General features: G+C 35.6%; 1 protein-coding gene across 6 annotated transcripts in view; it reads right to left on the bottom strand.

Moving 5' to 3' along the window:
* Positions 1–20,576, bottom strand: part of LOC123688802 (semaphorin-1A) — a 464,359-nt gene that overhangs the window by 95,962 nt on the left and 347,821 nt on the right. The gene's annotated exons all lie outside the window — the stretch shown is intronic.

The raw sequence follows: 20,576 nt of genomic DNA, 5'->3' as shown, positions 1-20,576 counted from the left end.
TGTGTAAAACATCATCTAAAACAATGCATCAGCTCCCACAAAATATTTTCTTTCCAACTGTTTCTCAGTGAGCTCATAGTACTTCACATGCACACTGCATTTTAAGTGAAGAAGCGCTCAAACATGGCTCAACCAAATCTAGACAACATAAATAAGCCTTTGTCCATGTCAACTTCACGAACATCGTATATGAAAATCAATTTTCACCTCGAATAGGGAAGAAAGAAAGATCTTCAAATTTTCTGTACCGTTATCGTCATATGAAGCCGAAAAATAATGTCGACCTTAAGCTACGCAAATTTTTATTACTCCAGCTCTTATCATATTTTTTTCAAGCCGCAAATGATCCTATTTCCAGTGGAAGGTCGAGTTCTATGAACAACTGGAAAAAAGGGATATGAAATGTCATACAATTAGCACGAGCTGAGCCCAGAAGTTGGCTGAAATATGTGGATGAAACTTTCATCATCTGGTCCTACGGAAAGTAACATCTGAAAGCTTTCTTAATTTATCTGAATAGAAGTTCACCATGTAAATTGAAAGAGGTGACCCTTTGCCATTTCTGGAAGTTTCAAGAAACCCGGATGGAAAACTACGACTTAAGGTTCATAGGAAACCAACAAACACAAGGACAACAGGACACTTGTTAAGAGTGTTCGATGAATATATGACCAAAATGAGAAGGAACTAGAGCTTTTAGCACAAGCCTACATGTCCAATGGTTATAGATCGACAGAAATTAAACGCAAAAAAGAGGAAAAGCCATAACAATATCTAAGAGTACAGCGTTGCATCATCTAATACATTCAGTGGAGTTGAGAAACATTAATTAGAATCAGTTCACACACAATGCAAAAACTGGAAAAAGCGTTAAGCAATGCCAAATAAAATTAACCTGCCATGTTTTATAATGTGCCTTCTTGAAAATAAAAAAGCCATTTCAAACCTTCTTCTAGGAAAACAAACGATTTTGCTGAATGAATTTAATAGATCATGAGAATCCATAATATACGTGAAGCAAATCGATCATCAAACAGCCCTTCAAACGTAAGTCCTACAAATATGGAGTAATTTAGGTCATATAGGAGAAATACTCGTAATTCAAAAAGAAGCTGTTATAGCAATATATGGTGCGAATGGTAGATCTTTCAGTGAGCAAATTTTCATTAATTTATAATCCTGACTGTGACTGTTGAACTCATAATGAGATTGGCAATTGAAGTTGAAGCTGAAAATTAGAGAGTAAATAGAAATACATCCGGCTGTCATTCATATGATATAAAATCCAAACAAGACCTTGAAATATAATCTAGATTACGAGTACTTCTAGAAAATTTACTGGGCTATGATTCTACTACAGACTTCCAACAGAATTTAATATTTTCAACACTGTTTCATGATAGTGTTCATATACTCCTTTGGGGTATCGCGTTTCTGTGGAAATTATCAAAAAACTGATGGACGACAGACGAGAACTTTTTTGTAGTACAGTACTTGGAAACATCCTTCAACAAACTTGAACAAACTACTAACTCAACTGGTCATCACCTCTTAACTTACTCTACTGAACTCTCCTTTTTCTAGTTTTATACCTGGGTTAAAAACATAAAATCATATTGTACACCGTGAATTTCTTCTTCCTTTTCTTTTTCTCTAGTCGTATTCCTGCGCAATGATATCATGGAAGCTGCACACTAATTGGGGTAGGGGAAAGTTATTCTCTATTGTATCTTTCTGGGAACTTTATAAATGAGAAAGTAGTATTTCGGCTAGAATTGTAATTGCTTTTTGTTGCCACACTACTTCTGAGGTAATTACGATGTAATTCTAATAAATCTATCCACATCTATTTTCTATCTGATGATTGTATTTAACGCATTCCTAAACAGCAAAATCATCAACAACCAGTTCCAATATCATCGAAAATAACTGAAAGGTATCGTTTCCGTCAAATCAGCTCGTGCACGGAAAACTTCCCATTCACCCCTCCACCCCACTCAAAATTCGAGATAAAAACCGAACGGCGGGCAAAGATACAACGCGACCCGGGCAGAAAGAACGTTAAAAACCGATATTTCACACATCCCCATACACACAGTCACTTTTTTCCTGTATCGCTCGGCGTTATAAAAAGCGGCAAGTGGGCCTCGACGATACCCTTTTCTGGCATTTCGCATCCTCGCCAAAACTGCTCCGTTCTGGGCCCGATAACGCGGGCTCGATGGGAGTAATCATGATATTTCATAAACGTTTTCGTGTTTTACAAAAAGGGCGACGCGATAAATACTTGACAGCTTATTCGCTGCACCAGACGCTGCTGTATTGCCTGCGACCCTTGTCGTTTAATAACGCCACACGTTGATATTTATTGCCCTGATAAAGTAGACCGGTAAGAGCGAGAGAGAGAGAGAGGGGAAGAGGAAGAGAGAGGGACGGTTCGCGTTGTGGGTAAGGTAGGAACCTGACCGACGTTGGTTTTGGACCGATGAACGGGGCGCAAAGGGTGAAGTTTCTTTGAATTGGGATGATTTAGATCTTGGATGGGGGGCAGAAAGGTTTCGTGTTTTGAGTCGAGGTCGAAGGTGAAGAGGTTCCGGAGGAATGCAAACTCGAGGAGTTATTATTTGACTGCGACTCGGTGGACTAATGATCCGTTTTTAGATACAGGGTGTGATGGAAGAGGTGACAGATTGTAGGTCCCAAGTATTTGATTTCACGAAGTAACTCTATTTTATATTTTGGTTCTTTGATTCTTTTTTCTATTCGATTTTTATTTTTGGGTGGATATTATTTATGTAGATGATGTGACCAGCTCTTTCATTGTTGAGAAATAATTTGTTTGAGTTGAATCAACTGGTTCTTGCTTGTTGATATTCTCTGATCTCTTTGTTTATATTGTGAGCTTCATTAGCTGGATTGATAACTACAGTCAATCCCATTTGGGAGGTCGGTAATATAATATAATGAAATAAAAAGGCCATAGGATCGATCCTTGGGGTATACCATGAGTGATACTTGACAACTAGGCAACTAGTTTATTGTTTATATGATGTTATTCGGTTCACAATACATTGCTTATCATAAGTTGTTTCGCCAACAGAGCATACTCCAAAAAATGTCCACTTTAACATTTGAATCTAACATCCCTATCAATGAATACCATTGCCATTGATTCTTATAGGGAGTTATTGAAGTTTTGATGAAAACATTTTTTTCTTGACACCGTGGAACTCGATGGATAAGAAGTTAAGGATATGGGTTTATACAGAAACTATTCTTCTTGAAAGCACCTAAGGAATCACACCCTCAAATATCATCATTAGTTATTGAGACTCCCTTGAAAACATCACTTTGAAATTGTAGACACAAACAATTCTCAGTATAAAACATAGGAAGTAATATATGTAGGCTTGGTTAATCGATCGTCTAGAGGTATGATTCGATTTCGTCTTTTTCTCCGTGACTTTGTTCGGGTTTGTAATAATTAAACTCTTTTTAATTGCATACTCATATTTACAAAGCCACACTTCAGTACAAACACAGTAGGTACGGTACTGAATTTCGTCTTCAATCAGAATGTTAATTACTCGAAACGTCTTCGAATATCACGTCTTCGTCTTTAACTCTAGCTTCGGTCATCTCGTCTTTAACTCGTTCGCGACTTGTCTTAATCTAGTCCACGAACCGTCTTTACGTCGTACGTCTCAAGTTGACCGACCAAACTTAACTCGTCTTAGACTTGACTTGAACTGTCCATCGGCTGGAACTTACTGACCTCCCCTGAATATCGATTTCCCTTCTTCCGACTTGGCCACACCCTTAGCATAACTCCGATATCGGGGTAAAGTACCCTAGTCCAATAAGAGTTTTGCAGTACCGCTCACAAGGCTTTTCGCGGATTCCTGGAAATCGAATATTCTCGAAGGACCAGCACGTGATACGCAGATGTGACACATCTGGTACAACCGTCTTGTTTTCGATCTTTCCTAACCCCAGTAAATCTCCTAAGATTTACAATCGAGTAATCGACCAGACATGTCTTCGACATCTCGAAGAATTTACAATTCCTTTCTAAGTTATATACAAAAGCAATTCGTTCCCTGTAAATTCATTGAAACTGTCATGCCCTCGACACTTGAAGAAACAAGGTCTCCAAGCATCCTGTTGACCATCTCAATTATTTACAGGACTCAAAAGTCGAACTCATTAATCTCAAAGATAAGAAAGCGAGAAATAACATACAGAAACAGATTATTTCTACACGACCACTCAATTCATAAGTAACACTGAATTCACCAGACTTTTCACCAAAGAAAATTCTATTGTTGAATTTCTAAACTGAAAAGGTATAGCTCAGGAACCATCTCTCACGAAAGCAATAATCCGAAATGATGTCGATTGTCTCTCTCTCTCTCTCTATCGCTCCTTGTTACGCCGGAGTAATCCACAAGAAGTTACCGTTCCGTGTTTTCATCCCATAAACAAATACGCTGTAAATTTCCGAAATCGCTTAAAATCGTTCTCCCCCTTTATCCACTTTTCTGGATGAAGTTTCGGTTATTAATTTCTTGGAGGGTTGTGTGTGCAACTTTCAACGCCGTCAAAATTATTCAGGATGAAAACCGAAACTTCGGATCAGCTGGGGGGACTTTCAGCACGTTCAATATCGTGAATGAGGAGTTTAGAGACGTTTGAAGTAGTTGGCGTGGATATGGATACCTAAAGGGGGGTCGTCTGGAAACGAGGAAGACGCATTTTGTTTCCTTAGTTAGCACGGAATAATATCTTAACTTTTGGTAAATAGGGGTACTCGTTGAAATCGAAAAGAGAAAAGTAACTTTGATTTGATTAATCTTCTTCAAGGTCTTTGTGGATCAACTGTACCATGGACAATGAATGATGGCACAAAGAGATTTTTGTGTTTGACCTTCGTTTCGGTGTAAAAATGAAGATAAGAACATTAAGTAGTCTAGTGAAGGCCCCTGATTTGACACTCCTAGACTTATTGTGGGGTCATTTGAAGAGTCTCCTTCACCATAATAATGTTACAATATAACATTAATTGGATTTTGAAAAATTCTTGGTCTAGTAGGTTTTTCACTTGACTGTTTCCGCTGGCTACTGCGCTTAGCATCATCAGAAGTTTCTATGTAGTAGATTAAAACTTCACGCTGGATTTACCCACCTAAGGGGGCTGAGCTAAAAAATTTATTCTCCCCACTTCTAGAAGATCTCGTTTTTGTGAGTGGTGTGCACTGAAGGTGTTTCTTCTCTGGATGTTGATGTTACTCGAATTTTGTAAATTTCGATGGCTTCAATATTCATTTGCGGGTAGTTGCTCTTGATATCTGGGATGATTTCTGTTCTAGAGAACTAGATGTAATGTCCGTCGATGAGTATGTTCGGCTAGTGAGGACTTATTTTTTTGGTATAATCGATAACACTTTGCTTCTACTTCTTTTGTGATCCTAATGTTATCTTTTCCACAATCACAAGGTATCCTGTATACACTACCTTTAGATAGCGGATCAATTTTATCTTCAGCATTTCTCAAGATTTGTCTCAGTTTTTGTGTTGGTTTGTAAATTGGTTCTATGTGTTGCCCTTTGAGAAGTTTTCTATTTATCGGTCACTGATGGTATGAATGACAAGTATGCTTTTCCTTTGGAATTTTTTTCTCGAGTTCAAGTCTCTTTCTACAAGGGTCTTTCTTGATAACTCCTCGTTTTTATTGAGAATGGTGATTATTTGTGTGAGCTGGTTTTCTGTAGATCTTGGTACACCTTCTACCTTCAGGTGGAATAGGACGGACACATTACTTGCAAAGAGTTTTATACTTCCAAATAGTAATTTTTCAGTATATGCATGAATAGAAGGGCAAAACTGAAATTATTTCTTGTATAGGCACTACTGGCATTCAAAACCCTCGATAGGATTGCCAAACATCGACCTGTCTCGGAGTTTTCCAGAAAAAAATATTGTTTCGAAAATAATTGGCTGCACTATTTTATAAAGGCTACCTGTAGAGTTTACAGTTGGGGTAAGAATCGGAAGAATCATTTGAAATGTTGTTCAATCAACAAAGTGTTATGACCACGTGAGTCATTGAACTTCGAAATATATAGTTGTATTGAAGAAGAGCCATCGAAGTGAAGTCAAGAGTTTTTGATCGCTGGTTCAATCCTGCTACAATCTTGGAGATCTCAGAACTACGTATGTGGTGCAAAATTCTACTTGACAATTCTACAGCTTTCATAAGCACCGTAGGCAATTTAGGTCAAGCCCAAACCGAAACAATGGAAATAAAGCACGCACAGGGTCAGCGCAGCTCAGTTACTTCAGCTTTGACTGACAGGATTACAAATCCCCAAATCACATAATTCTCGAGTTCCATACAGCTTAATTCTCAGGTAGAATTTTTTGCCTGAGGAGTTATAATAGCAATTTTCACGATACCAACAACTTTCCCCATCTCCAAAATACCCCCATTCGAAATTTCCACCATACCTGAGATCCCGCAAGCTGCAAACTAACCGGAATACTCGAAACGGAGGTAAAATAGACCCCAGATGGAGTGTCACGGTCTGAAAGGCTGTCACTTTGAAGGTGGAACCGAGTTTGTTCGCACGTGTGTATAACTTGTAAACGGCGTAATTAATTTAATCGAATGAAAGGTGCGCTAAAGCGCTTTACAATTCTGAAGTGGTTAGGCGGAACTCTCTGTGTATGCCCTGGCTGTTCCAAGGCATCTGACCGCATTTTAGGGGGAGCAAGTGGTTCCTGGCTAATGTGAACAGCTATACGCGATATCGTGCACGCTCGACGTGTATTTACTTTTGGTGCGTTTGATTGACCTTTATTTGATTCGTCGTATACCTTATTTTCATATATACTACTCTGGGGTTTCTCTAAACATCAATTACTTATGGTGAGGTATTCATACCAATAGGTAGTTTTAACATCTCTCAGCCTTGTATCCAGTAAAGAGTCATGAATGGTCGCAATATTTATTTTCCGATAACCTTCACAAGATTCAAAGCTTAAAGATTACCTGATGGTACATCAAATTCTTTATCTACTCCTATTGAATTATATATTCGTTATTCAACTGTTTTTGAGCAATTAATAGTATCTATTAACAAAAAGCATGAGTTATAATAACTCACTTCTATAACTCACTATAATAAATCGGAAAAGATGGATCTGTGATTCTATACTTCTCTGCTTCTATTCGATTGGCCGAAAGGGAACATTCCATTACTGTTATTGAGGGAAAGAATGTCCGAAGGAATGTCACTTTAATAATTTTGACGTTTTCAAATTAAGTTGATATTAAATTATTATGGATATTTTTCTGAAAACGATCAATTCAGATAGTGAAGATGAAATATTATATATATTTCCAAAAGACAAGCAGTTAATGTAAGCACACAGGAAAACTTGCCCGAAAAAACTATAAAGGAGTTCACAAAAATTTTCAAGATTGGTGTAACTGTAAGAACATTAAGTCATCGTTGACAGGGAATGTTTTTTGATATATTTTAGAGCACTAAATATAAAGCATTGTCTCTATGGACTTTCTACTCCATGTTAAGAAGCACACTCAACATGAATAATGGAATCAATATAGATAATTTAAAATATTACTTATTTAAATTACTAAAATTTTTAGTGGTTGGTCAAAATTTAAACTTAGTTTCATCAATAAACAAATTGACCGCAGCTAGTTGTGATTGGTGACAAGTTTCCAACTCTCTTGTAATCGGGATCGAGCACAAATCCTTTACTTACCGTTCCTTCTATCTAAATTCTAAGTCTGTATTTGTTTCTTTGTATTTATTGACTTGGTCGTAGATAAAGTATAGTATTCAACTCGCGGTAACTCACTTGATGAATAACAGCACTCGCCTGCGGCTCGTGCTGCAAACTTCATCTGCGGGAGTTATGAGCTATATTACCGCTCGTTGAATAATATACTATTAGTCGACATAGTAAATTAATTGATTTTACTTAAATTACTCTTTTAATAATAAGATATTCGGCTGTAGATAAAATCTTGTACGCAACAACGTAATAATATCTATATCCAGCATATCCTACTTCTTACATAGATAACAATAAATAATAAATATATTTTGTCTTCTGTCTATCATTTAGCTGGGATACATCGACGGGTTAGTATATGAAAATACTGCATATTAATCAATATAAAAAGCAAAGGTCACGGTAATCTCAAAGACCAATGATATAACAACCAACATGGTTCTAGAGGATCAAGTGAACAAAATCGAATACTTGGGATGCTGGATAACTGACAATCTAAATCCAGACATCGAAATAAGATCAGAATATAGTATTCTAGATCACCATATTAGCGAATGAAGCATCCTTGGACATGAAACTACTTCATCAACTGGTTTTGTGTTATAAATACTCTATTCTTTTTTATTTGATGAAATCCTGGACATTCAAGTTGGCAGATCTGAGGCGAATGAAGCATTTGAAATGTAGTTCTTTCGAAGCATGCTCAAGATATCTTGGGCAGATGAAGTGTCAAAAGAAAAGGTACTAGACAGTATTAATGCAGATAGAGAGCTATTAACATCTATTAACAGGCCAGTTGATCATAACGGTCAAAATGAACGGTCCTGGATGAATAACCTAAGAGAATGGACAAGGATGAATGTCCAAACGTTAGTTCCCATCGCTCAAATGAGCGACAAAATTGCCATGGTTGTCGCTGGTAATCTTTACTAGAAGAGGCACTAAAAGAAAAATAAGGTATACATCTGCCAACATTTTCCATTCATTCTTCTTCCTATTCCAAGTCCTTTTTTATTGCATTGCATACTTAATGGCTTAATCCGTTCGCAAAAGTTGATGTCAGTCATCATGTGGACGAATATACTAATACTAATACTTCCATTATTGTTCCTAACGTTTGATGCTTTTCTTTCATATGCTACAGTTACAGTAAGAGAATCCCATATAGTCAAATGTTCGAATATTCCAAATCAAAACAGTCAACTATAAATATGTGAATAGTTGAACAGTCAAATAATAATCATTCAATTAGTCCAATATTTGAGTTTTCGATTAGTCTAGCGTTCGAATTATTGTAATGACAGAAAAATTAAATTTAGAATAGTCGAACATTCGAGTTTCGAATAATCGAACATTCTATTTCATATTTAAATATTCATTTGATTAGTCGAGCTTTGAGAATTTTGTAATGACAAATAATTCGAATTTAGTATAGTTGAACATTTAATTGATGTTCAAATATTCATTCGATTAGTGTGGTTTTGAAATTTTTCTTATAATGAAAATTTCGAATTGACAATAGTCGAATAGTCGAATTAATATTTTTTGATTGGTCGAGTATATGAATTTTTGTAATCACAAAAAATTCGAATTTAGAATAGCTGAACTATCGAATAAATGAATGATTATTCAAGTTTTCCAAATTTTTCAATGACCAAAAATTAGAATTGACATTAGTTATCATTTGAATTAATATTCCATTCGGTTAGTGGAGTATTCGAATTTTTGTAATGAAAAAAATTTCGAATCTGAAAAATTGAATAGTCGAATGAATACTCTTTTAATAATTCTTTTATTCGAGTATTTAATTTTTTGTAATGATTAAAATTAGAATCGAATAATCGATTAGTCTAGCGTTCGGATTTTGTAATGGCCAAATATTCGAATTCACAATAGTTGAACATTCTGATCAATATTTATTCCATTAGTCATTAGCTTTCGGATTTTTATAATGACCAAAAAATTCGAGTTTAGAATAGTCGAACATTTGATTTCATATTCAAATATTCATTTGATTAGTCGAATTTTTGCAATGACGAAAAAGTTGAATGGACAATAGCCGAATATTCGAATTAATATTCTTTCGATTAGCCGCCTTTTTCAATTTTTGTGATGATAAAAAATTCGAATTCATAAAAATCGAATATTCGAATTAGTGTTCAGTTGATTTTTCGACTATTTCAATATTTTCAATGACAATTAAATCGAATTTGACATAATCCAATTCAAAATAATCGAATGGTCGAACACTCGAATAAATATTCTGATATTCATTCGATTAGTCGAGTATTCGAATTTTTGTAATGACAAAAAAAATTAGAATTTGAAATAATTGAATTTAGAATAGTCGAGCATTCTAATTAATATTCTGATATTAATTCTATTAGTCGGGTATGCGAATTTTTCTAATGACGAAAAATGCGAATTTATAAAAATCGAAAATTCAAACTGATATTTTTTCGATTAGTTGTGTATTCGAATTTTTGTAATGACAATAAATTCGAATTTGAAATGATCGAATGTAGAATAGTCGAACAATCTAATTAATATTATGATATTCATTCGGTTAGTCGAGCATTTTTGTAATGACAAAATAGTCGAATCAACATAAGTCGAACATTCGAATTAATATTCATTCGATTTGTCGTGTATTCGAATTTTGTCATCACCATAAACTCGAATTTGAAATAATCCAATTCAGAATGGTCGAAGATTCTAATTAATATTCTGATATTCATTCGATTAGTCGAGTATTCGCATTTTTGTAATGACAAAAAAATTCGAATTTACAATAGTCGATCATTCGAATTAATATTCATTCGATTAGTCGTGTATTCGAATTTTTGAAATGGCAATAAATTCGAATTTGACGTAATCGAATTTAGAAAAGTCGAATATTCAAATTTATATTCTGATATTCATTCGATTAGTCGAGTATTCGAGTTTTTGTGATGACAATAAATTCGAATTTGACGTAATCGAATTTAGAATAGTCGAACATTCAAATTAATTTTCTGATATTCATTATTTTAGTCGAGTAGACGTATTTTTGTAATTCCAAAAAATTCTCCGAGTTATTCGAATAAAATTCCGAGCCTTAAATCAACCCCAACACTCCGCCTTACCCAGCCTCGATCCGATCCGAGAGTTTTCCGGTTTGTTTGCGACCCGCGCGACCTTCCCAGGTACGATCGAAATTTCAGACACGAATATTTCAGACGAGGGGGGCATCTTTTCGCGACGCCTCGCGGGCAGGGTTGATTTCCATCTTTAGTTTGATTAAAATTTTGATGCATCTGTGGTACGTCGGGGAAATATCGATGGGGGCGCCAGTTCGTGCGGAAACACTTTCTGAACACACCGGGGGTGGGGCGCCGTGCGAAAAATAAAAAGGAGGAGATATCGGGACGTGGAACTGTCAAGTTGCACGGGCCTCGAACACGTACGTGGCTTATTTTAATATGCGAGGGTTCGTTTTCGTTTCTGCCGTCGCCGTTGTCGTCTGGGGGGTTGTTTCTCCCTCTCTATGCGAGAATACTATACGATTTTGTTGTGTTCCTCTGGTATTTGTTTTGAGGATTCTCGAAATTTTACTGGTAGGTGTAGAAGATTGGGAATAAGAATGAAAAAGAATATAGTCGTCATGGTATTACTATTGTGTGTTCCGATATTTTTTGAATGTTCCATGGTTAAGAATAAAAATAGGATAGGGTAGCTAAAGTGAAGTTCTTTCTAGTCATAAAACCAATAGAGATATAGATTAAGATAGAGATTATAGACTTATTATAAGGATTCTTATTTAGGTAAATATGACTATATTATTCATTTGAATTTTAAACTAATAGATATTCCTGTTAGTTATCGATTTTAAGCTTTTATTCAAGACCTAAGAAAAAAAATATAGGTAAAAAGTAATATTCAGACAATTGTTGTTATTTTGAAGAAGATCCAAATTTATCCATTTCTCGACGCGCGTAATATTTGGGCTTTTCTTTGGGCACTTACGGCGATTTGAGTCTGCATCAAAAAGTTATTCTCGATTAAAAATGTCACCTTACGAGCCAAATTCTAGTCGTTTGCGGGAGGTTTTAATTTTCTGCTTGAATATGAAGAAATCTGTAGTTGCGGCTCATTTAATGCTTTCAAATACCTATGGTGAGGCCGCTATTAGTGAAAGAACGTGTCGAGAGTGGTTCCAACGCTTCAAGAATGTATTATGAGTTGTTAAAACCGACTGAAATAATCACAGGGGATCGATATCGAACGCAATTAAAGCTTTCGAGCCTAGCATTCGAAGGCAAACGGCCGCAATACAACGAGAAACATGATGAAATGATTTTACATCATCAAAATGCTCGACCCCATGATGCGAAAGTGGTCAAGTCATACTTGGAAATGGGAAGTCCTACCCCACCCGCCGTATTGTCTAGACGGTGCTCTCTCGATCAATGGCACACGGTCTGGCTGACAAGCACTTCCGGTCTTATGAAGAATAAGAAAATTGGATCGAATTGTGGATCTCTTTAAAAATGACCAGTTTTTTCAAAGCGACATTCGTACACTGCCGAAAGATGGGAGAAAGTAGTGGCCAGCAATGGGCAATACTTCGAATCATAAATATATAACCAGTTTTTCACAATAAAGCCTCGAATTTCGGAAAAAAAAACGGCGGAAGCAAAGTTGTACTGACAAATAGTCAGTGTATGGTGTGCAGTTTGATCTGGTAGAGTGATTGAGCAGTACTTCTTTGAGAATGAAGAAGGTTCCACTCAAATCGCCAATTCTCATCGCTATAGCCAAATCATTACCGAAACTCGTCATCTTTTGTTGAAGAGGCAGGGTATCTCTATACTCTATGTATTTAATTGCTTTTAGTCATTACTTCTTCATTCAGAATTAGACGGTTTTTCGAATATCTGTTTTTTATCTTGAATTCGGATTATGCCGCATGAACAAAGCTAAGATGCGTCAGGGGTAAAATGAGAATTATTAACGCCCCACTTTCTTCAAGACATCGAGGGCTCTCAGGTCATGATCCAAATTGAAAAGTACTTCAACGTAACACGAGAGTGCTAGAGTTTACTGTCGGATGTCGCCCATCAAAAAGTTGATTATCCTTCCCTCGACCACGGTCACATAAAATGTGACACGTCCGTTCTTCCGTCATTACTTTTATACAGTTGGCAACAGTTGAAATGGGATCATATTTGTTCGGCGACGGCCTGATGCGACTTTTATATTTCTGTTTTAATCACCCATCAAGCAAGGCCCGCAAGGGAGAATTTATGACATCGGACACTGCGGAAAATCGTAAGATATGTTATATCATCAATTGCGGAATTCCTCTGTGTCTTTCTCCGAGAAAAATATTTTTCAGCCGACACAGTTGTTGGTATTGAATTTGTGCTGTATTTGTCCGTTTGTAATTTCTGGTTCATTTAACAAGTGTTATTTTTCATCGAATAAATTTTATTTTATAATCTCGTTTGTCTCTTAAAGACCAAAATCTGTTTATTTTATTCTTTTAATCGACTGATTTTTTTTATAAATATTGGACATCATAGTTCCGTTAATAAGGGTTTTTTTTTCTAATCAATTTTATTTAATTATCCTGATCAGTTTCTTAAAGAGCAGAATTTGTTTATTTTATTTTTTGCAAACCGTTGTCTGATGTTTCTATAAATAGTGAACAGGTTAGTTGATATTGGATATTTTCTTTGCGCTTAAATCTGATTCATGCTCATCATCAATGTTTCCTTTATTTGTTCGTATTGGTCTCGTCTTTCATTTCAATATTTCATAACAGGCTTTTCGTTCTTCATATTTTCGATATCTTATTATCAATTATTCCAAGGGAAAATAATATTGATAATATTCAATGTACCACAGATCTTGTTACATGAATTGTTTCATCTACTCCTATTGAATTATATATTCATTATTCAACTGCTTTTGAGCAATCAATAGTATCTATTAACAAACAGCGTGAGTTATAATAACTCACTATGATGAGTCTGAAAAGATGGATCTGTGCTTCTATACTTCTCTGCTCCTATTCGATTGGCCGAAAAGAAACATTACATTATTGTTATTGAGAGGAGGAATGTCACTTCAATAATTTCGACGTTTTCAAATTGAGTTGATTATTGTGAATGTTTTGCTGAAGAAATATAAATGTGCTTACAAAAATATTCATGGTGTAGCAGTAAGAATAGTGAATCATCGTTTACAAAGAATGATTTTTTGGTATATTATTAGATATAAAGGATCGTCCCTGAGGACTTTCCACTCCACGCTAAGAAGCACACTCAACATGAATAATGGAATCAATATATACAGGGCGAGTCTTTGACTGGTACATATATTTTAACCGAAGATTCTTGAGGTCAAAAGAAACACTTTTTTCATTTACCATTTTTTCCGATTCGGCTCGGTTAAAAAGATATAGCCATTTTGAATTTTCATAATGAGCTAATTCACCTCTGGAAACCGGAACACTGAAGTTTTTGCAAGTATAAGATATACCATTTGAACCTTGGAAATAAGCTACTGAATTAGAAAAACCATCATAAACTCAATTTTAACATTCCATTCGTTGAACAAAGTAGTATATTCATAATATAATAAATGAGTTATCTCAATTTCATTGACGATAAAGATTAAATATTTTTCTCTTGATTTTCTATTTCATTTTCGATAATCATAACGGAATTGAGCTCGCTACCAACCATATTAGCTTAGCTCTCATATTCATAATTCAAATCCATTATGAATATCAAAGCTAATCTAATATGGTTGGTAGCGAGCTCAATTCCGTTATGATTATCGAAAATGAAATAGAAAATCAATTATTATATCGCATTTATAATACCTATATCGTTGTTTATTCCATTTCGTTCAAAAATTGCCATTCAACCTAACATTCTCAAATAAATAATATTCATCTGTGAAAGTTCTTACACAGACTAGTAGTCTGTGGTTTTAAGTTTGAACCTCAAATTTCGAGTGTTGCAAATTTGAACACAGCAGTTCGAATAATCTATGTTCTAACTTTGAATATTCATTTTCATTTCCAGCATGATATTTGATATTATGTTTGCATAAAATGAAAATCAAAAAGATTTGAAGAAACCCAACAGAATATTGAAGTTCCATACATATTTTCAAGAAATTTAAAAACAATTTACAAAATAATTGTGTGGATACAAAATAAATAAGTGTGCATTCTGATAGAATGCAATTCCTTTATGAAATGAAGCATTGGAAGTATGTCAATCATATGCTCTAGGATGAATTTATGGAATAGCAAAAGAATATAAATACCCAATCTCAATCAATTGCGAATTTGTATAGTATGTACCTAGTGGTATGTTTCGATGTGAGTTTGAATGACCCGAAGAAGAGTACAGTATTGTTCGATAGCAGCAGTATTCAGTGGGATATTGATTGTTGTCATTATAATGGGACTATTTTGGTGAAAACTTTTTTAAACATGGGCTCTCTGGGTAATCTGGACTTTTCAAGAAGAATGTTGATTTTAATGAAGTATATTCTTATTATCAGAGCTGTGACAAAGATCAGTAATTTGTAATCAAATCGAGGAGTTGAGGTGAGTTTATTCAAATAACTTCATTTTCAAACTAAGTTGGCTCTTAGATCGATTCTGAAATCTGAGACATGACATCATAGTTAATATTCATTTCTGTGGTTTTTTTTTCACAACAGAACAGAGTTGCATTTAGCCAGAGTACCCAAATATTTGAATTTCACAGATAATCTTTTTTTTTAAGATCAAGTTACTCGAAAACGGCGCTTCGTACGAAAAACTATGAAGAATACTTTTATTTTTCAAATTAGCCAAATATTCTTCAATGAACGTTCAAATTACTTTTAAGAGTTGGGTTCTTTGAATTTCTGGTATTTTCATGGGATGTAATGTTCATAATGAAGAAACTGAAAGATGTGTAGGGAATCTTGTGTTCGAAGAAGATGTATCACATCAAGGAAAAGCTATATGCCAAGAATCATTTCCCCCGATATTTACGAGATATAGCCGAAAATCACATTTTTTGTGTTTCTTTTGACCTCAATATATGACATATATATGACCTCAATATATGACAAGTCAAAGACTCACCCTGTATATATAGAATTTTTTTCTTGAACGTCAGAGGTACTGAAAAGGCAAAAATTTTTACTGGTTGTTCAAAACTCACACCTAATTTTATCAATGAACAAAATGAAATTTGTAAAGCATTGCTATATGTAACTATTAAGGTTTGTCAATAAAGTTCTTTCTCTGTGCTTGTTTCTTAGAATATATGGTTAAAGTCGTATTCAACTTGCGGTAATGGTCAAAACTCACTTGATGAATTACAGCAAACTTCATCTGCGTGAGTTATGACCTGCATTATCGCTCGTTGGATATTATCTATACTAATACTAATATTATTTTCGCTCGAAAAAGTTTTTGAATTTGTTTCAATAAATTGATCTATTAATTTTGTAAGTATTGTCTTTCTCGATTCATTATTATCCTTCGAACTTTATTGTTTGAAATTCTTGCATCTTTGACTTGAAAATGAAACTATTTTCGAAGTCTTGAAATGAGCCATTGATATAAAGATTGTAGGACTATGAGGATTTTTCTCATAGTTCAATGATGAATCAGATACATTTATCGGTTCTTCAATTAAATAATATATAAACATACAGGAAACATCAATAAAACTGTTAGTTAAATAATCTAAAGAGTAATACATAAACTCGACCATCTTTCGAGGATTTGAGGATATTCCTCCAGTGATTGAATAGCTACATTTCTCCACTAGCTGAAAGGTTCATAATAACACGAATCGATGTCAACTGAATGAGCCCACAATGATTCCACCGCAGTCTGGAAGATGTGATCGTTTCAGAAGGCTCTTTGAATCCAGACAACCTGTGAGGGGGATAAAGCATTCGCAAACATACCAGCATATGAGAGGTATGTCATATGTGAGTTATAAAACCCAGTTCAAGTAGGCGAAGTTTGTTATTTGGAGCTTCAAGCTTTAAAGCTCCCCGGATGAAATATTACAGATGATAAAAATGTTCCCCTGTCCGCGACATAAAATAAACTCAGTTCCTTATCCCATTGTGTACGTACAAGAGGAAGATATCAAGGTATTCCAGGACTCAAAGTAGAAAGGATAAAGGATCTGGATGGAAAAAAAACGAAATCCTATACCGACGTGAATGTAGCAACCATTTTTATCTGAGCTAGCAGCCATTTCACCAGTGGCGTCGATAGAGAAGTATATTACATCTAGGAATTGAATGAGAGCCAATTGTAAACACATTTGAACGGAATAGTTTGTACTGATTTTAAGTTGAGTTTTATAATTCCGGAGATGAGAATCTTCGAAAATTTTCGGTTATAATTGTACTAGTGCTCCGAAATTATCGATAATTTATCAAGTGAAAATTGCATGTGTTTATTTCCATATGTTGGAAAAAGAGTTCTAAGGAGGAGGGCTCAAAATATGAAAATTTATATGCAGGCATGTAATTCGTTGGAATATTGCACTCGTATTATAAATAACTATTTTATGGAATCGGTCATTTACTTGGTTTCATACTTAATCAATCCCATATTTCGTCCATAGACAGATCACAGGAAGATCTGTGGAAAATGAAATAGCTTAACGAACCTGTTTCTTCATGACCGACCTGTTCTATCGAAACACTCGGAGAATGGAATCAGGAATTCTTTCCAATTATTTATAAACTTCAGAAAATATTGGCAATTCTACCTGTTACAACATTTACTCCGGAAAGATCCTTTTCTTCACTTGAACACCTCAAAGCATATTTGACAAACTACACAGATCAGGGAGGACTGAATGGATTGGCGCTAATACCGATTCACAGGAAAGTAAATATTGAAAACGAGGTCATCCACTCATTTGCCTCGAAAAAAAAATCTAGAAGGCTCAATATCATTTTGTGATATGTGAGACACGAATATACAAGACCAGCATAAAACCCATACTCTCGTACTCATCTGGAACGAGTGCGAGAACAGCCGAAACCAAGAGAAAAATGAGAACAACTGAAATGAAAGTATTGCGAACAATAAGAGGGATAGCTCTGAGAGACAGAATACGCAACACGGATACTCTGCGAGAGTTGGGAGTTCAGGATGTTGTCAGATGGCTGAGAGAAAGGTGCCGCTTTTGGAGATATCACGTAAATCGGATAGGTCCAACTCGAATTGCAAAGTGGGCCAAAACAAAAAAACCAGGAAAAAGATCAGTTGGTAGGCCGTCAAAACATTAGTACACTGGCTGGACGTCAGCGTCGCAAGTGGGCAGATGGCAGAATTGACAGGACTCCGTCCTATTTTACTATTTATTGCTATTTATACAGGGTGTTTCAAATTAAGTCGGCACCATTGCTAACTCCGTTATTGATGCTACGATGTCGGTTGAATGGGCAAACTACTAGCATTTTTAGTGATCTTCTCGATGCCGAAAACAAACAAAAAATTGACAGTCGCGATGTCATAATATTTCATAAAATGATATTTTTTCAATGGAAGACCCTATATTTTTTCATGCATTTCGATTCGTAATAACATGCTCAACAACAAAGCTCATTTGACTTTTTTTCGTTAAGGTGAAAAAGACAGTTTTATTAATAGGAAATATTTATAGCAAACGGATTTGATAAAGCGCTATAAAATATCGAGTAAATGATCAAAAAAACCTCGAAAAAAACCGCCTTCTTGTTGAACACATATTTGAGCCATTCTATTGACACTATTTATTCACAAAATGAATGCGGCTAGCGGAATGGCTTTAAGATGGAAATTATCGTTTTGTGTATTAATATCAAATAGCTCAGTGGTGTCGATTGAGAGGTGCTACATGATCACGGGTTTCATGAGTTCACATCCCTACGCACTTTTTTTCTTTTTACTTTCTTATTTTGCTATTATTAGTGAAAGAAATAAATATTTCAAAATAAGTCGCTCATTTTCCTCATTAGGAAGAAAGGTGATATGAGCTTTGTTGTTGAGAATGTTATTACGAATCGAAATGCATGAAAAAATATATAGTGTTCCATTGAAAAAAATATCATTTTATGAAATATTATGACAACGCGACTGTCAATTTTTGTTTTGTTTTCGGCATCGAGAAGACCACTAAAAATGATACTAGTTTGCTCATTTAATCGACATCGTAGCATCATATGCTTGTGTATGTCATATATTGACACCATCTATGGTATTGAGATGAATAAATATTATTATATAACATTATTATTATTATTACAAGAGGAAGAAGAAGAAATTCTGCAAGTCAATGGACCCGCTCCCCCGAACACATCCAACCAGCTCGTCTAGCCCAACCTTTAGCGACTACGTTTACGATGACGACAACGAACCCATCCAGCCTATCACCGTTTATAAACACCGCGAACGAACTATCCCCCGGATCCGACATCGAACAAAATCATCGCAGAGACTCCATTCAGAGCGTAGGCCGTCGCGAAGTCCGTCCAGTAACGACAAATTGGATCGTGACGTGTTGCGCTTGATTTGTGGGCTCCAGCGGCATTGTCGAAACGTTCGCCGGGCAATAAACGGACACGCGGACCGACTATAAATTCCGATCTTGTTCCGAACGAATTAATCAAAAAATGTAGTCGAGAGTTGCCGGCGGGCGGCGCTGCGAAATTGGCACGGATCAGTCATTATGATACGACAGGAGACGTATGAAATCGATAAAAACTGGAACGGCCCTTTGGCCCGCACGTGGACTTTATGCGATACATAAAACGGTGGGACGGGTAGAGGAGAGGGGGGCGAGATGGGAAGGGGTAACGACGCGGAATTTCGATTTTGGGTTTACGACGATCTCCGGTATTGGTAGATATGGACCATGTTTTTTTAGACATTGGTGCAAGTGAATTTTTATAGGGACTTGATCCTGACCTGGAATTATATGGTTTCTGTTGACAGAAAACCCATATCTAGATATTGAGTGGATTCGGTCTTGAAAGATCTATCTATCTTGGTTGTTGAAAGCAAGCTCTAGTAGACGTGTGGCTCCTTTTTGTTTTCTTTTATTCTTTCACGATCCAGAATGTAAAGAATCCAAGAATCGACAGAATTGGAAAATTGCAGCCTATTCACTGCTTACATGGTGTTGTTAATCATAACACTTTTTTACTGATGACGACCAAAAGCCCTAAACACGTGTCTACGGTTAGCACCTCTCCTTGAGGGATGTCCGATATATCTTTTATTTATTTTTTTTTTTTGAATGAATGAATTTGCGTGGCTCAGGGTATTTCGACTGCATATGGCGATAACGGCACAGAGAGTTCTTCTACCTCCCATTTCGAGGGAAAAGATGATTTCAAGGTGTTCCCGAAGTCATTCGACATGGATAAAGACTTGTGTTGCCCATATCCGGTGCAGCAATGTTTCAGCGCTCCTTCACTTATAATGCAGTGAAAATACATAATGTTCCACTAATTCCTGGAGGGTTGAAATCTGTGAACTCACTGAGAAAAAATATCGAAGAAAAAATGTTTAGAGAACAGATGAATTGCTTTAGATGAGTTATTATCATTGTTGCTTCATGTTAGTTGTTTATACTTCAATTCTAATAATTGGGGGTAGTGTGCAGTAGCTTGAGCTAGACTTGCAATTCCCTTTAGTCCTCTCAGATAATGTATTTAATCTTCGATAGTGAAGAAAC

This window comes from Harmonia axyridis, chromosome 1 (assembly GCF_914767665.1).
Source record: "Harmonia axyridis chromosome 1, icHarAxyr1.1, whole genome shotgun sequence".
In the NCBI taxonomy this organism is placed as follows: domain Eukaryota; kingdom Metazoa; phylum Arthropoda; class Insecta; order Coleoptera; family Coccinellidae; genus Harmonia; species Harmonia axyridis.
Note: the sequence above shows the minus strand (reverse complement) of the source record. Positions and strands in the feature narration are given on the sequence as shown.